General features: G+C 39.9%; 1 long non-coding RNA gene across 3 annotated transcripts in view; it reads left to right on the top strand.

Moving 5' to 3' along the window:
• LOC140002231 (uncharacterized) overlaps positions 1-19,215 on the top strand; it is a 49,920-nt gene that overhangs the window by 10,266 nt on the left and 20,439 nt on the right. For 2 of the 3 annotated variants that reach the window (XR_011808516.1, XR_011808514.1), the window contains exon 2: positions 4,104-4,168. The exons of the other annotated variant lie outside the window; for it this stretch is intronic. This is a non-coding gene — a long non-coding RNA (uncharacterized lncRNA). The remainder of the gene's footprint in view (positions 1-4,103; positions 4,169-19,215) is intronic. 3 annotated transcript variants of the gene reach the window in all.

Below are 19,215 nucleotides of genomic sequence, written 5' to 3'. Positions count from 1 at the left end.
TGAAGAGGAGGGAGGGAGGCATCCCTGGCTTTCCTGCACCTGGAGCTGGTTCTTTCCTATGGGAAGCCCAGGGCTCCCCCAGCAAGCGCTGCCCAGCCTGGCTCTGCCTGCCCAGGGGTGTTGTTTGTCTCAGAGAGAGGATGTTCAATAAATCCACTCCAAGAAAGTAATTTAATATTAAGCAAGTGAATTATTACAGGCCCTAAATTCTGAGATAGAAGCTCTTAGTAAGGCTTCTTGGACAAAGCTTTACTATATAATCAGCCTTGTGTGGCAGACTGGAGAGTATTTCAACATGACATAGCAGCTTGAAGTTTTCTAATTATTATTCAAAGACATTTTTTCCTTTGGTCACTTTTGTAGCTCTTTTTTTGTTGTTAATATTAATGGTGATAATTTTCTGGAAACAATTGCATTTGTGAAAGCCAAAGTCAAAAAAAAAAAAAAAAAAAAAGAGCACTCCAGCCTTCAAAGTGTCACTTGTCGCACTCTCTCCTTCTGTTAAGTATGACCTTTCTTTTACCTCCTTCTGTCTTCTAACAAATTTGAAAGTAAAAAACAAAAGAGAACAAAATCTAAAGTTTTTATTGCTTACTCTTTCACAGTGTAAACCATTCAGATGGAGATTATTTTCCTGGAAGAGCTGATGGAGTTTCTTGGGACATTTACAATGCTAGTAGGAAAAACTTGGTAGATGTGCTATAGGGACAAAGAGAAGGGTGTTGTTATGATCCAGAATGGCAGCTCCTCTCCCTTCCAGTCTGTAATATTATATGAGCAGAAGAAGCAATATACAAACAAAATTGGAATTTCATAGAATTGTAGAATCCTATAAGTTGGAAAATTCCCTTAAGAACAACTATATTTAGTTAGGTATTTAATTAGTTATATTCCTCTTTATTTACATTCAACTGCATCTAAGCAACTTCATTCTCATACATAAAGGCATCTTCTTGCTGAAATATTTATTTTCTGAAATTCTGAAGTGATGTTTCTGATGTGATCAATGGCTGACAAATGGGTGGCTTTGCAGCCGCCAGCCAGGCAGTGCTCTATTTCAGAAATGGGTGCTGGTGTAGCAGAGAGAGGGGCATGGTGCTCATTGTGAGACTGAGTCTGTGACACCCACCAGGAGGAAAAAAGGAACAAGTAAGAGAGGAAGCCGTCACGATGTGTACCTTCCTCACGTGTGATGTTGAATAAAGCCAGATCTCTATAGCAAGCCTTTGCATTTTCAAGGCTCGATGCCAAGTGTTTTTCCTCTGCATTTTTGTTTCCATGCTGGGGAATGAATCCTTTGACACTTCTGTGTGTTGATGCAAAGCACATAGCTCCATTTTTCCTTTGGCTTAACAATAGGTGATTGGAAGCTCATATCAGGTTGTCACAAGCTGGCAACCTGGAGCCATAGATGCAGGGAGATGTTGATCCAGGAAGAGCCTGCACACTCGACAGCCTTGACTGCAGATGTTTTCCTTCATGACCTTTTCATTAACAGATTTTGTATATACCTGCGTACTAAGGATCGGATATTAGCTTATTCCCCGAGGAATCTGCTCTAGGCGTAGTACATGAACATAATGCCTTTACCTTTTGACATGACTTTCATTGCAGCTGAGCACAGATGGAACACCAGTGCTTCCCTAACCAGGACCTCCATTACAACCGAGGGGAAAAGCTAAAAATAGCTAGGCTCTCTCCTCTGTTAGAAACACGCAACGATTTCCAAAATATGGTGTAATATTATACTGGGAAAACAGTTTTACTCTCTCATTTTTATATAGAACAAAATATATTGGATATAGTGGTATCATAACTTATGATTTAACTGAAATATTTTGATTTCCTACAAAAAAAAAAAATATATATATATCCATTGCCTCAAAATATTTCAATGTAAATAGGTGACTGGTTGTACACATTTTTAAGCAGTGCTCTCCCCACATATTAGTGACCTTTCTTTATCCACCCCAGATACCTCAAATGCAGGTCATCACACCAGTGTCTGTCTACCTTGCACTTTTTAATGGGTTTACCTTCACAAGTCTCATGTTTTTAAGGAAGTGGTATTATCCCCACTATACCTATAGGGATACTAATTACTCGGGGATACAGAAAGAATGTCTTTGAGGTCCAGAAATAATGGTCTCTCCCTCTAATACATTATATATACATTTTCAGCCCATTAGTTTTTAAACTTGTCTCTCCTGTCTGTGCCATATTGTTATTGACAGGGAAGTGAAGTGATGGTGCCAGAAGATGTGTGAACCCAGGAGGGCTCAGCTCTTTAGAGCCAAAGGAACTCAGCACAGAACTGTGAAACAGAAGCATTTCATTGATATAAGTGGGCTGCAATGTTTCATTATATATTGCAAAAATCCTATCCTTCAGGCACAGGCACTTTGATGTTGTCCCACATTATATATGCAGCAGTGCATGGATTTCTCCTCCAAGTAGTGCCTAAGTGGCATCATTAATGTTATCTGCAGTGATTGTGCAGTGATTTGCCACTCCGTTTTAAGCATAGGATGGCGGTGGTCAACTCCATGTTTTAAGATTTTTCTTATCATGTAAACAGAAAAGTTTGTCAAAATCTATACTTCGTGACTCATGTCTGTGCCTCCTCAAATATGATTCCAACAGCTACAGGATAGAAAGAATCAGAAATGATGCCCCTTGCTATTCAAATCTTGCTTTTCCCCTTAGGAGAATCAATTTCTATTTAACAGGTGGAAACACTTTAAAAATCTCACGATGAAGTAAAAATAACATCATTTCTGCCATTGGCACAGAATTCTCTTGTGGATTTCATGGGAGGATTTGCCCTAAGGAAATACTGCTGCGGCAATTATAATTACAGCAGGGTAATACATATTGGAGAGCCAAGTTATAGCAGCTTTATCAGAGACTGTACTATAGCACTAAATCTGTTTTACTGCATGTTTTACTAAAGATTTTCTTTAGAAGTGAGCTGAGGAGGCTGGGACAGGGTTTCTATCAGTTAATGTTACCCTTATGGCCAATTCAATAGATTAATATTGACTGTACCGTTCTGATATCCTGTGAGTATTCTTTAATATTGTCTGGGCTGCCCTTACTTTCCTGCCCATTTTTTGTAAGACTCAAAGCAGTGCTTCTATCCTGTCACTCATTTGCTCATCTTTATTGGCACCGTGTTGTTTTGTGCAGGTGCTGAAAGTGCAGCGCGCCCTTCTGTGTGTGAGCTTTCCACGGCCAGACATGGTGTTAGGTGCCTGTCCCCTGAGCTGTTGGGGATGTTTCATTAAAGGAAAATAAGGGAATAGCATCCTTCTTTCCCCTCTCTGCATCCGTGTGCATTTGGCAGTGCCAGGGGACAAAAATGGTACGAAGGGGACAAAGAAAGGAAACCTGCATTCCACCAAGCCTCTGGATGAAACCTATTTGTTGCTCTACCTCACACCTCTGGCCCCAGTCAAACCCATCTGAGTCACAAAGGTACTGGGACAAAACATGTTTTAAAGAATGTACATTTTGTCAAATTACAAGCTGTTGCACAAACCTGAATCTGGATTTTCCTAACCAAAGGTGGAAAAAAAAATGTTAATTGCCTGTCCCTTACTCTGCTAGGCACAGAGTGAAACTCTTGGTGACGGTTACCTGCCCTGCTGCAGGCAGCTGGGTGTGTGCAGAGAAAACAGAGGAGTGCTCCCAGAATCCTGTAAGACAATAAAAGGAGACTGGCAAAATATACAATATTGCTTAAGACAACAGGAGAGGAAATGTAAGCATTGGCTAATGATGAGTGACCCTTTGGGAACTGCTGTCTTTTCCTAAATATCTCTTTGGCTGACAGATTAAAGGACATTAGTGTGTTAAGTCTGATTTGGGTGACAGCTTGTGCTGAGAATTTTTACTCTTCTCTGAGGTTCAACAAGCCACAGTAGGAAATGAGGCTTATTTATTGTCTTCCTGCTAATTATGATGGTTTGTGTAAAAACACTGCCCAGAGAGTCCAGTCAAAGATCAGGGACCAGCTGTGCTAAAGCTTTACAACAAGATTTCAAAAACTTCTTTTCCTTCCAATGACAAGTTTATTTATTTATTTATTTATTTTCCTTCAGGTACAGTGGCTCATTATGATACAGATGGTCAAAGAAGGGCTGGCTGTCTTGGAAAAGCAAAGCAGGTATCATCAAGATCCTGAACCGTGTAGTTAATGATGGGTAATCAATGGCCACTTCATAGATGTTTATTTATTTATTTATTTTCTCCAGGAGTTTTCTTCCAATTTTAAATCAGTGAGTTTATCCATTTTAATGAAAATCAGAATGGCTGTTCATGGTGGAGTTCAAGGGCTCAACTCACCCAGCATTGCTCATCTCCAGCTACAGGTGAATGCCAGAAAAGTGTAGGGACAGGACAGGAGGATTTAATACTTTAAGTAATGTCTTCGGCCCCAACTATTTTCAGCTTAGAGACATTTTTGAGCCTGATGTGTTTCCTGTGTTTAGTGATTCGAAGCGTACCTCTCCTCCACATGCATATGAGCAGGCACTCCTTGAACCCATGCAAGTTTTCTGTATTTACAGCTAACATTGGCAAAAACTATTTCCAGTTTTGCTCGGCACCAAAATCCTGCCAGCTGTATTTGTAGGTCCCTAGTTCATTTACTGGAAGAAATGTTTGTCTGTTCTTCACCCTTTTTGTGCCATCCATGATTCAGTACATCTGGATTATTTCCCCTTACTCCTACCTGTGTCTTTACAGAGGGATGCTCTTGGCCTGCTTGTTCCTTCTGCCAGAGACATGGGAGCCTTCCCCAGATTTGATCCTTCCTGATACCCTTCCCTGAACTTCTCTCAGTACCCATGCATCATTTTAGAGATTAAGCAACTTCAACTGCACACAGTATTCAAGGAAAATTATATATATATATTTCCCCCGGGGCTGAGAGTACAACTGTCATTTTTTTTTGCTTATACATATGGTGATGCCTGGAGAAACTGAGAACTTCAAATTGCAAAGTGACCTTCATTTCTCTTTAAGTCCTACAACTCCAGATAGTTTTTCTTGATGCTGCAGGAAAACTTTTATTCCCTTCTGCTTTTCTTTCTACACTGTGGGATTTTTTGCAGGGGTAGGGGGTGTTAGTTTTCTCCTTAAGGAAATACCACTAATCCTGCAACAAGCAAGAGACACAATAACATATTATTTTAATATCTTTCCCTGTGCACACTGATGATGCCCCTTTTGCAGACTGCTGATCTTCTTGTCATGACCTTAAGGTAGCCAGAGGATGGCTTAGAGGACTGGGGGAGAGGATGGTTAATTAAAACCAGTAAATCTAAGGTTTTGATGGTAGATGGAGTAAATGAAGAATTTTTACCAAATCTTCTCTCCAAATTTTAACTTCATTTTTCACTTGCGTTTATAGGTTGCAACATCACTGAACATAATTCTGGGCTATAATGTGCCTTATTAAACCATGCAGGCAGGTTTGTCCCAGTGGACTAATCTGCTTGGTAAGAAAAATTGAGCTGATTAAATGGTGCCCACTTCATCCTCATTAGAAAGCTCTTTTCCTCTAATAAAGCGCAGCCATGTCATGGCTCCTGGCTATTTCCAGCACTCATTATTATCCCTACTGCACCTCTTCATAATTTTGTCTCAAGCATTTATTGACATATATTAACGTATGTGTTCTGATTGCAAAGTATCCATCTCAGGCTTTACAGACAGCACGATCTCAAGCAGGGTACATATATCCACAGGTCAGGCTATAAGGAAAAGGTACTTGCCAGCTGGTATTTAGACCAGGCTGAAAGTGCCTTTTTGCTGCAGGTATCCTGCCATACATGCCAGCAAAATGCTCCTGATGTGGGCACAGCTCTGCATTGGTAAAAGAAAAAAACAGCCTGTATATTTTTACACTTTTTTTTATATATTTTTTTAATGGCCCATTAGGATGATATAAGCATGTTTAAAACTACTTCAGACCAATTTTGCCAATTAACTGCACATCCATTAGAATGTGAGTTGACACTCATAGTATCCGGATGTTACTCAAAGTCTGAAAACCACACAGCTATGACTTAGGGGTTATGAATACACGTTTAGATGATTAAGTCTCATTTCAGATGCTAAACTCTTTTCTCCTTTTCAAAGGGTGTTATGTTTATATATATATATACACATACATTTTAAAAATTATTAATTTCCAAGTATGACTAGAGCTTTCCTTGCCAAGTCATCTGTTTTGTGACAGCTCCTCTCAGCTCCTACTCTCCCTACTTCTTTGTTTCCCTGGTAAGCTTCTCTCTTTATTATAATTGCCAGGTTTTGTGCCTCATTTTATAAAACCCATTCCTCTTCCTTTCCAAGCTTTTCCTTTATCTCTACTATGAAATTATTTCTTTCCTCTTGGGTTTATTCACTGGCCTTGTGGTAGGACCACACAATGTGATTGCAAGGCATATTATCCAGACAAAAGATAGTGAGCAGCATGTACAAGGTACTGGGGAGTTATTTGTGATTGTTTACCAGTTTTAGATAAAGCTCCACTAAAAAGCAGGAAGGTATAGTAATTAGAGAATTAGGTTAGAAATAAGTCCAAGCAGTTACTGTGCACATTCACATCATAGAAGAGGGCAACTGGATAGAAAAATGTATAAAGAAGAAATAAGAATTCTAAAAATCGGTAAGAAAAGGAAAAAAAAGGCATGGATCAATCCAGTTGATCTAAGGCCAGTTGAACTAAGGGCAACAGAGAGAGATTTTAAAGCATTGCAGGAACAAAGAAACAATGATATTGATTCATTATTAGCTTAATGAGCATCAAACAAGTAGGAGCTGGACTTGATGATAATTGTGGGTCCATGCAGCTCGCGTTATTCTATGATTCTATGATTTTTAGTGAGGACCTAATTGGACTCAGATATTGGTCCCAAGCAGCTTGATAATTTTGTCAATGATCAAGAAGAAAGTATGGACTTGTTACTGACAAAGCATGCAGATGACACAAGTTTATAATCCTGGTAAGTGACAAAAACAAAACAAAACAAACAAACAAACAAAAAAGACAACAGTTAGAGATCTTGATTTAGTATGAATAATGGCAAGAATAACCTATATGTGCTTTCATACAGGCAAGTGGAAGCCATATTTCAGTGTAAAAAGGAATGCCATACGTGTTCTGAAAACCTGGTTGATAACAAGTTGTGTATTGGACATGCCCATAGATGTGGTATCAATACACACTTTCAGTGTAGAAAAAAAAGCAATACCAAGCAGAACTTGAAAAAATGTTTCTGTCATTAGTGCAATTTCTGCTAGACATTTATTTTTCAAGGCAGACACTGATAAATTGGACATAACTCAGAGAAGAAAGCTCCAAAAATGATTAAAGGATTGAAAGACATGCCTTGCAGTGAGGTACTCAAAATGTCAATATATTTAGCTTATCAAAGAGAAGGTTAAAGAAAAGTCTGTTTTCAGTTCAGAAGTATCTACAAAGCAAAGAAAAAGTTGCTAATGGAGGATCTTCATACTGCTATACAAAAACACAGCTAAAAGTTGAGGTTAAAGAAATTCATGCTAGAAATAAAGTACAAGCGTTAGCAAGGAAGATAATTAATACTGGAAGATCACATGGAGAAGTTAGATCAGCACTGGATGTTTCTTTCTAAAAATTTTGATCTTTACCAATTCCATCAGCAGATGGAGGAGAAAGGAAAAATAGTAATATATTCTTGGAAGTCCTCTATGTATCATAATAAGTCAGGCTAGAGCGCCACAATAATCTCTGATGGGTTTTGAAAATCAGTAAAAGAGTTTTGAATTCATGAAATATATCTAATTTCTTGCAAACTATTTATGGAAAGTATTTTATATTTAGAACTCAATAGCAACCTTCCAAAATTCTCAAAAAAAAGACAGTATGTCTATTTGTTTTTACAGTGTTTCCATCAAAATCCTCCAAATTCCTCATTCATCAATTCTTCCTAACATACCAAAATCCTGATTAAATGTTTTTCCATTTCTTCCCTTCTTACTCTAATATCCAGTAATTTGTTTCTGGAGGAAAAGGGAGGCAAATCAATACTGACACCACAAATCTTTGTCCAAAAAGAAGAAGTCTCTAATTGAATTAGAACATATTTTATCTGTGGTGTGTTGGTGTGTTTTTTTTCCCAGACTGAATGTAAGTCATTATCAAGTATGTCTGCCAATTGCTCATCTCATGAGCCTTGACCTGGAACTGTGCTGAAAGCGTTAAAGGATTTAATGAAACAACAAACTGCTTCCAGGAATTAGTCCTTACACAGAGGGAAAAGATGTACATAGCAAAAGACTTTCTAGTTCTCTGTGTTACGCTGCAGGAAAGTAATCTGGCTTTAGAATGACAGCTCATCCATCGGATAATTGTACTCTTTAATACACAGAAACACGGTGCACCTCGCCTGGAAAGGGAAGATTTTATAACAGTTCAGTCATAGCTATTTTCAGTGACTCAGAGTTGCAATGACATCTGTAAAAACTCCTGCAAACTTGGAATTAGCTTCAGCTGTGGGGTTGAAGGAAAGCTAGCGATGGAGATTTCTGTCCCATTGCTATTTGTTTGCCTTGACGTGTCATAAAAATTCCTCCCAACTGGAAGCACACTAATATTGTGCTAATATTCACACTGTGAGCAGAATGACACAGGTAATTATATGGGGGCTGTGCCTGACATCAATCTGAGAGCTGTATGGGATTAATTTGTTAAAGAATTAAAAGTTGACAGCATAATTATTGCTACTAAAGCATGGGAAATAGATCCGGTCAAACACAGGTTATTTCCTTTTCTGATAAATTTACAAATACAATTAATAAGGGTAACCACCTAACAGTAACAGACACAACTATGATAAAAAATTAATAGAGTGAGGTATCAGTAAAGTACATCTTAGGATGGATTTGGTGTTGTCTAGCAGTCAAATTTTAAAATCCAATTTTCAGTGAGGAATCATGGGCAAACAGCAGAGTTCTGCAAGTGCTACCCACAGACTGAACAGTACTGAAAGTTTTGCAGGTATCTGGAAATGATCCTGAGCTCATTCCTGTCAGAAACTTTGGCTGATACTGGTAAGGTGGTAAATATTGATGAAGGTAAGACAGTCTTCTGAGACATCTGAATAATTCAGTATGCTTGGCCCATTCATACAGAAAATATTTTCATGCAGCCAACACATCTTAATACACAGGAACAGAAACTTTAGCCCACACCAAGAGAATGGGGATTTATTAGCAAATCACTGACTCCTGAAAACCATTTTGGATTAGAAAGTGTGAATAGGTGAATGGAGGCCACCGTGAAGAAAAATATATATCTTGTATGGAGGAAGAGAGGACACCGAGCAGGGGCAAATAGATGCTTTTGCCACAGGGGCAGGGAAGCTTGGTACAGAAATGGTCCACTCGGTTTTGATATCAGCATGTTTTGGAACCATCTCGGCGTATTAGAGAATGTGCACAGGAGACTGACAAAAATGATCTGAGAGTGGAAGAAAATGCTTCTCGGTGCAGAGCTTTTGAGAGTTTTTTACACTCTACTTACTGCGCTGAGCTTTGTGCCACTGTTCCCATTGCTTGACCTAGTTCTGCAGAAGGTCGCTCTGTGTGGTGTATCAAAACGAGCTTGGGAGGCAAATTAATTGCAAAGCGTACATCCCTCAGAAAGAAAAAAACACTGGGAATTATGTCTTCAGCCATTCCGGAAAAGTCACACCACAAACTAAGGCAGACAAATGTCAATGGGAAACAAGACAAATACCTAATGACCACTGCTATAATTGGGTGGATTTTCTCGCATTATATTCACATCAGGTGTGAAGGCATTTAGGAAAGTCACTATATTCAAAATGAGCTATTGGGCTTACTGTAAAGGGCAGTGAGAAGAAAATGTTCAGCCTGCTTATACAGGAGGCCACTCTAACAATGTAACGCTCTCTGGCCACAAGTTCTGTGCAGTTCTGTCACTGGTTTAAGCTATTTGGAAATAATATTGATCTGGATGCGCTATTAGAGAAATTTTATTTTCCGTCAATGGCTAATGAGGATATAAAATTCCCCTGATCGTTCCCTTGCATTGTCAGACTGTTATGTCTAGCAGTTATTTTTGAACTTCTGCTAATAGGCAAGAAAAGATATAGGGGATTAATCAGAGGAAATGCAGGAGGCTCTTATTATTTCCCCTTGTCTTTATTCCCATAGCAATGACAAAGATGAAGCATCCTCTATAAAAATGCCCAAACTGCTAAATCAGGACTCATATGAATGCATCTGCTTTTCCTGCTGCTCTTGTGTTTCTCCTGCTGTTTACATGGCTTTTATAATTGAAGGGATATTGCTGAAATGGTATCCAGCACAAGAGCTCCACATTTATTCTTCGTCCCCATGACTTTGGATTTCTCTGATAAACGACGTGAGGCAGCACATTATCTGCCAGCTATGCAAACACTCATTCTTCCACACTTCCCCAGATGCAGCCATTCACACCATTCACGAAGCTTTGATCTTCTGTCTTCACTTGCCTTTGTCATCAAAAGAAGAGGCAGATGAAGCCCCCAAATCGATGGGAGGAGCTCTGCAAATGCAAACCCGTCAAAGGAAACAGGAGGTTTTCCAACAAACCAGAAAGTGCTAATAGAAACAGTACAACCCTTACCCCATTATTCCTCTCCATCTGCACCTCTGGAAATCTGTGACTGGTCAAAAGGAACTTTCTTTCTCAACTCTGCAGGATTTTTACCACCAAGGTATTCAAGTGTTCAGTCCATTTATTCAACAGCGTGACTTCTAAGGCTGAATAAGGTCAAAATGTATTGAACTTGTGGAGCACTTTAGTCAAGCAGCTGTCTCCATTTTTTCATATACCATTTCAGCCCTTTCTCCCACTTACTGAATGAGTGCACTGCTAACATCACTCTACCTTCCCATACACCTGGTATTTCATAGATTTTTACAGGCAAGGAAATTAAAAAGGTTTGCTCATGGTCACACAGCATGTCTGTGCTAGATCAGTCAGGTAGTCCTGATCTCAGGGCACCTAAAGCCATCAGGCACAAGAGGCATGTGATCTACCACACACTTTTTTTCTGTTCTTTTCCCATTCAAGTGCTGCACAGACCTCAGCTGGTGAGAAGTTTTATTTTGAAATTTAAATGAACTTCAGCACCAGCGTGTCCTTTTCTATTTCGGTCTTCTTCCTTGTCTTTTCATTTTTGATTTTGATTCCAGTCTGAGGTGATACAGAGTTTGATGAGCTGGTCTATACATGGATAGGATAGCAAGAAGTGAAGGTTCATAGGGAGTCCAAATGCCCTCAATTTCCACTGAAATCAGTAATTCTCAGCATCTCACCAGAATGGGTTCTGTGATTTTGCACTACATGCCACAGAATATTAACCACAATGTCAGTTTAATCTTGGGGCAGCGATGAATGACAGCTTTGCTCGGAATTCGTATTTCATGCAGAGCTGAAGCCACACTTTGGTTTACTAGATAACTGAGAAATGTAAACATTAAAAAATTCCAGCTTCTGACAGAGAGGCTTGCAAAAAGCTGAAAGGGGGTGTTCCCACTGTATTTTTGTTAGTACAACAAAAATACAACTATTTTTGTTAGTACTTGTTTTGTTTCATTTGTTCTTCACTTGCATTTTTGTTTGAATATCATCTACTTATAGTGGTGCAGATATCTCAGCTGCAGAGGATATTTAACAAACAGTAATTGAATTACAGGGTTGGAACCAACAATTAGGCTAATATATATTATATTTATATATATAATGCTTTATCAGAAACACAAATTGCCTGAATCCCGATGGCATTTTCCTGTCCAGAACCCCCCTCGGATGGCAGTGTCATGCTGGGCTGATTTTCTTTGACACATCAGTTCCTATTTTGGAGCAAAGAAATTTGATCTTTGAGCCTTGGACCCATTGTACTGCTGATAATTAATGACATTTTCCGAAGAGCTGCAAGTCTTAAAATCCACCAGAATGTGTTTGGCCTGTAGCACAGCAGGACAGGAAAATTTAACTGTATTTAAAATATGTTTCCATTAGCCACAGTAATGGAAATATAACAGTATCCTGAACACTTGCAGTGTATGAAAAGAATAATTAATGGTTCCTGAGCAGTGCTTGTCACAATGAAACTGAAGTGATTGCAAGGAAAAAGTAGAAAAAAAAATCTGGTCTTTCCCCATAAGTCCTCTACTTCCAAGTTCTCTGTGACTGTGACGGGGATGAGGTGCTTTTGCAAATGTGGTCTTTCAGATGAGATACACGAGTCTTGACCAGCTGCACACAGAAACTAGTGGAGAAGTTAGAGGAAGGGGTATTAGCCAGAACACACAGGTAAATTCCATCTTTGGTGATTTCTCTGCATTTAATAACAGGTTTAGGAAATAAAGTTGCTACTCATCATTTTCTGCTCTAAAATAAAATTTACATTTACAAATCGTTGGTGTGGTACTGGACTGTGCTTCTCTATGATGAAATTACCTTCCAGTAGGTCCCTTGCATAAAGACAGCTCTCAGTTCAAAGTGTTTTCCATTTGCCACTCATTTTTTTTCCTGTGATGGCAGCCAGGCTGTGCTAACCCCAAGGGTTGCATTGTGCCTCTGGATCAACCAGCAATGTGCCCGCATCATCCCCAGGTTTTGCTCACAACAGGGCAGCGGGCTGCCTTGTGCCCCCCACATTTACACTCTCGCTGGATGCAGGAATGGATGAGAACAAACCCTGTGATCAAGCAAACCTCATTTTGATAGGAAGGGACTGTGAACAATCATGAGAAATAATGAAGGAAAAAGAAGTGAGTGGGTAGTTGGGAGTGGGAGAGCATTGGGAAGTGCAGTGAGGTGGGAGCCCTGGGGAAAAAAGAGATGAGGCCGTGCCGTACGCCCAACAAATCTGCACCTTGCTCTTTGAATGGCCACTGATTTCCTTTCTGCTCACACTGCTGATTTCGCAAGTACAGTTTCTACTTTGTCCAACTGTAAAAAGCTTAAAATGAAACTCTTAGAAGTGTATCTTTACAATCTAGTCTCTCAGGCATTTTGGTAGTCTTTAAATTGAAAAGTGCTACATTAAGACTAGGTTATTAGTAATAATTACATACTATAATCTTGCAAACCTCTGATTCCTTCATTCCCATCATCAAAGCTCTTTATATCGCAAGGTTTTTATTCATTTAATTGTAGCCTTACATTAAACATGTCCTGCGTTTTATCTAGCTTCAGTTCCTGGAACAATAGCTTATCCTTTCAATTATGTAACTTTCCAGTCCCTTTGTAGCATGAGAGAAAGATGAAAATGCTGAGTATTCAAAATAATTATATTGTTCCAAAGTAAAGAATCACAGCACACTCTCCTCGAGATTCTTAATAAAGACCTAGCTGTAATTAAGCATTAGTAAGGCCTATTAAAACATTAGTCTACTCAGAAAATGGGTATCCTCACAAAAGTTCATATCTTTGTTCTCCACTTTGATCACTGTAATATTAGATGTTTTCTATGCAAATTAACTGCATTTTCTTTCTGAAATGTCACCCCCCTTTCAGCTTCCCATGATTAACTAGAGCTTTGGCTTTCCAGTCAAAGTCAGTTTTGCCTCCTGTCTGCAGCTCCATGCAATTTAAAACTGCCTCCTCACTTGGCCACTGCCACTGAGCTCTGAAATTTGGACAGTCTGTGACATCTCCCCTTGGATATCTCACCACGGAGTTAAAGGAGGAAAACCCAAACTCTTCATCTTCCAAATTCTCAAAGTCTTTCACTCTCTGATACTGTTGACATGCCACTCACTGTCATGTGTCCCCCTGGACACTACACAGGGTTTATTTTTCTCCTTTCTCCAAACACTCAGGCCACATGTAAAACCCACAGCATATTCTCAAACATATTGCAGACTGGTGCTTTGCACGCTGCCACCTCATACAGCAGTGAATCCTACTGTAATTCTTTTCTCTTGGTCCCTTTTGCCTGTATTGCTCCTTCCAATCTACCAAGAAAGAGAGGAAAGCCAATGTGTTTCTGAGCCAGCAGCCCAGCTGTCCCACCTTGCTGAAATTCTTAGTGAGTTCACCCTCTGAATCTGTTGCTGAATTTGTGGTGTTACACCTCGAGAACAAGGCTTTGTATGATTTCACCTTGCCCTACTTTTCTGACTTTGTCACAGAACATGTTGCTCTTACACTTTTCATTAAAATACTCTCAGCTTTGAAGGCTCTCTGCTATGCTCATAAAAGATTGTTATCTTTTTTTTGCACATCATTCCTCATACATTCTGCTCTCAACCTGCAGTGAGATTGTGATCATGCTTAAAACCATCCTCAAGACTTAGAATCGTATAATCACCTAGGTTGGAGAAGACCTCTAGGATCATCAAGCCCAACAACCACCCTGACATGAATTCCATCACTAAGCCATGTCCCTTAAAAAGCCACTTCACTGCTTTCTGCTGACTACATGTATAGCCCCCAAGAAGTCAGTCCATTAATCCATTAATAGCCAAGACACACTGAAGCTCATTTTTATTATTGTTACTATTATACTTACAGAATCAGATTTAGTGACTATTTGGAAGCACAAAGCTGTGGTTTCTGTAACTACAGCATTGTGGTTATTCATCTCACCATCACTGCGTTCATATTCCATCTGCTCCTTCATTCTTACAACTTGTTCTGAGTTTCATTTTAAACTCTTTGGGGCACAAATGGTGTGTTTTGTGTATCTCAAGTCTTTACAATTCTAGGAATCTTGTTCCCAGTTGAAGTTTCTAGGTGTCATCATGTATGAAATTATATTGAGGAGGAACAACAGTAACAGTTACTATGCTCCAGAGTAACAAAATAAGGCAAAATTAATAGTATCAAACAGGAATGATGTCTGAAGTGTGTTTCTGGACAAAAAGAAGTAAAGCTGATTCCTAGTATCTTGTTAATCCCTAATACAAAATTATAGGGTAAGTGATGTCCTACAGGTGTATTTGTACTGGTGGGCAAAGAAGTACCTGGGGCAGACAGACACATTGCTGTACAGTGCTAATCATATTTTGGTAGTGCACTTCCAAGTGACTTGTTTCAAGTGTGATCATCCCTTCAGACATGTCAAGATACTTCATATAATGTCAGTCAACAGAGCAAGCAATGATGAACCTATGCTATACTATGTTTAAAGAACTAGCATTTTTATGTGTTTTTAAAACATGAGATTGCTCTATCCAGGTTCTGTGTTGAGCTGTTTACATCAGTGGACAGCTTTCACAAAGAGAAATGCACAGCCCAGCATGGAGCTCGACATCCCCTGAGAAGGAACATGTTGTGACCAGCAGGCTGTCCTGCAGCATGCCTAAAGGGAGCAAGTCCTCAGGCAAAGAGCATCTCTTGCAGCTTTGTCTGATGGGTATTTCAGGAATTGAAATAGTACTCAAAAAGCACAAATGGAATCTAAAACTGTAGGAGAGCTGTAGCAGGCTGGAAGTGTGGTCTAGAGCCATATAACCACCATAACCAAATGGACGGACACTTGGTGGTGCAGGAGAGCCCATACTGCCAGAACAGTCACATGTCAATGAGTACCACAAAGAGCAGGAGATAGTCAAATCCATCACTGAATATGACATACCAATTTGACTTTCTGTCAGGTGAAGCAGTGATGTCTGATGGTTTTAGCTTCTGAGGACTCAGGTGCATTGACTGCTGATAGAAGATGGGGCAGAAACCATGTGAGTCTTTTGCATCTGGTCCCCTGCTTTAAGAACTTATCTGTTCTTAAGCAGAAGCATTGGATTTACACCTGGGATAACTTTCCAATACTTCTCAAGATGTTATAAAAATAAACAAAATGTTTTGGGTGAACTTTTGGCAAGTAAGACTCTTTGAATGGGAATCAAGATTAGAGTTTAGAGACTGTGTGGTTAGCTGGGATGGGCCCATTACATGTGCAAAAGGCTGCAGGGAGTAGAAATGTGCTCTGAAATGTTGATGTGCAGGAGCTGAAACAGCCCCTGGAAGGGCAGAGGAAGGGGGATCCTGAAAGGCTACAGCATAACTTGTGTGCTCCTGCAGTAGGGAATGTGGTGGATGTGGCACATTGCCACAAAATGGACAAATGTCCATTTCACAAGGCTTCCTCTTGGCTTCAGTGCCATTCCTTAGGGAAGTGAGCTCTACGCCACATGAGAGTATCATAGTCTGGACCAATACAGCCTTTCTCCCCCTTCCTAGCCTGGAAGGATCTTGTTAATTGTGATCTGTAATCTGTTAATTGTGATCATGTAATCATGTTGATTGTGATAATGATTTGAGTTGATGTCCCACTGAAATAACGGACAATTCACATCCCTTTCTCCTCATGATGTTAGTCTAAAGTGATACATTAACTATTATGATTTCCATACATTTATTAATCCCTATTAGTAAGAATAACCTTAGAGGTGTCAAAACTCACTGCTTTCTTTAGGTAAAAATATATAAACCTTCTGGGATTGGTTTATATAAACCTTCTGGGCTTTTGTCAGCAATTTTTTTCTTAACTTTGTACTTTATTTTTAATAGGTGACAGCTCTTTTCATGATGGCCACATAAAATGGTGGCTACAAGAGAAGCATTAACACAGAGAGATCTCAAGAGGATTTTTTACAACTAAGGCTGAACAATAGGTTGGCTTCCAGATGTTGTTGAAGGCTTAGTACTAATCAAGTCATATCAAGACCAGGCATTATCAAACACATCAATCAATATCAAAGACAGGAATTTTGTCAAAGCTTGTGCACAGATTATTTTTTAAAATAATTTTAATTTGTTTAATTTTTCCCTTTTTACAGAGCTGCTCCAGTTTTTGGATGAACAATTGGGAACAATTTCCCAGGCACATTATGCCTTATTTTTAAAACTAATCCCTGTGCTTTTTCTTCCAATGATTTTGCACATAAATGGTAATGTAAATAGGGATTTTCCACCACTGCCTGTGCTTAAGCAAAGCACAATTTATATGGAAAGGTCTTCTTTATTAGAGAAACAGATATAGTTGAAGAAAAGTTAGCTGGACAAGCTGTTCCGCTTGTAAGTCCTTTTTTAGGTGATTAGAGATTAGAGGATTTGGGAAGCCCTGAAAGGAGACCTTGCCTAGCAAACAAGCTTTGGAGAGGGTTTAATGAGGGGAGAAGACTCTGGAGGTGTTATGGAAAGGAGCTGATGTTTGTTCTTCCCATGTACAAAATGAGCTCCTAAACCTCCCTAATCTCTCTAGAGTGCTGATGCTGTTTTGTGAGCTTTCCATTTTAACTATAGCTGGGTAACATTTTCTGCTAGCTGTTGTTCAGCTTAGTAAGGTCTGACCTTTTCTTTCAGATGAAAGCTGCAGCCAATGTAACTCTAAAAACGGATGGCAATTTACTTCAGTGCTATAGCATACACCAGAATGTAACATCCTAACCAACCAAATGTCCACAGAACATAATTATTTAGGGTAACTAAAATTATGTTTTGAAGGTGGTTCAGAGTACAGTCCTTATGAAAAAAAATTGTCTTGGTGTGTTCTGTTCAGGAAAGTACGAGTTGTTCAGCCATGTCCTGTCACTTGTTATCAAGTGAGATATCGCATAGAAGTGACAATTGTAAAAAGAGAGGGAGATTATCAGTTTACCATGATTTTATAGGGACAATAGTATTTTCTTTTCCCCAAAGACACCCCCTTGCTCCTTGTGCTGTCCTTGGCTGGTTCACCAGGCCCAGCTGGATGAACAAACCTCTCCCACACCTGCAGGCGGCTAGGAGAGCCCCCTGCCCTCACTGCCTTGCAGCACCAGCAGCAGGCTGTGAGGGCACCACGGGAGCTGCCCACAGGCCTCCTTCCAGATAGGAAGATGTCTCTCCAGAGATACCTTTGCCCCAGCATTAATTATTAAGCTGTGTGCTGTCAATCCGGCTACTGATGCCTCAGCCAAATCCCCACTGAACGAGAAAGAAAGATGACGCTTTCTCTTCTGTGTCCCTGGTGGACAATACCATGTTGTGATGAATCAGCCCAGCATTTGCCTCTGCTGTTTCCTTGTAGCCAAATGGTGCAAATTAACCCTGCAACTTGTGGTGTGTGGAGTTACCCTGAGAGGAATAAGCAGGGTGCCAGTTTTGGTTGAGACTTTGTTTTCCCCCACACACTCCCTCCTTGGGGAAATTAGCTGAAGCTGATGAATAGACAGACGTGTGGTTTTGGATCTCTCTGCATCACCTGTGTATAGAGGTAAAAGGAGTACAACCCTGCCTGAACCCACAGCGGGAGGCAGCCTGCACATGGTGCTCTTCCTCCGGCATCCTGCCCGTGGCAGTGGGTACATCTCTCAGCCATGTCCCTCCCAGTTCCTGCTTTATCACCTCTTTGGGACTGGGTGTGTTTCTGACCTTGTGGTTGTTTTACTCAGGTCATCGATGTACCTATGCTGTTAAAGCAGCTAAGAAACGCTTAAAGGCTTGGCAACATAATGGTGAGCAAGGTTCAGTTGTTAATGGGACCCAAATCCATTAACAGGCCTAGACCTAAATGCAGGACTATGTTTATTTGTAAAAAGGGTGTTTGGCCTTGCCCTCCTGGTGAAATCACATTTCATATTTCCTATGCAGATCTAAGTAATGACACAGATCTCAAGGCAGGAGAGAATTAGTGCATGACTGATATTCAGAGAAAAGTGCTCTACCTTCTGATGCAATTTCTTGCCATACTGGACGATGTTTTGGGGTTTTCATTAGCCATTACAGATCAGGGCAAAAACCACAGGGACACATTCCAGGAAGCTGCAGGAATGAAAGAGGAGTCACAGCATCAACATTTTAATCCAAATCTCATCTTTGCTCTCCTTCTCTGCAACATCTGTGTGTCAAATGCAGCGGTTTAATGTTCAGTCATCTTTGCTCAAAAGTGCCCTAACACTTTCAGATTTGAAAAATTACTTGCTTTTAATTTCTGACAATATTTGGACAAGCTCTGATAGATCTGATTTCAAATTATAAAGATGATTCAAACTTTGAAAGTATTCTAAAGCACACTTTAATAAATCTTTCCATTTCCTCTCCCAACTCCCTAAGCCCCCGGGGCCGGTGCGATAACCATTCCTTTCTCCAGCCTGCTTCACCCTTCAATGAAGCAGATTAATTTAATAACCTCAACATAGGGAATTCCGTATCTC

This window comes from Anas platyrhynchos, chromosome 3 (genome assembly GCF_047663525.1).
Source record: "Anas platyrhynchos isolate ZD024472 breed Pekin duck chromosome 3, IASCAAS_PekinDuck_T2T, whole genome shotgun sequence".
NCBI classification, from domain to species: domain Eukaryota; kingdom Metazoa; phylum Chordata; class Aves; order Anseriformes; family Anatidae; genus Anas; species Anas platyrhynchos.
This window is presented reverse-complemented; position numbering and strand designations above follow the sequence as displayed.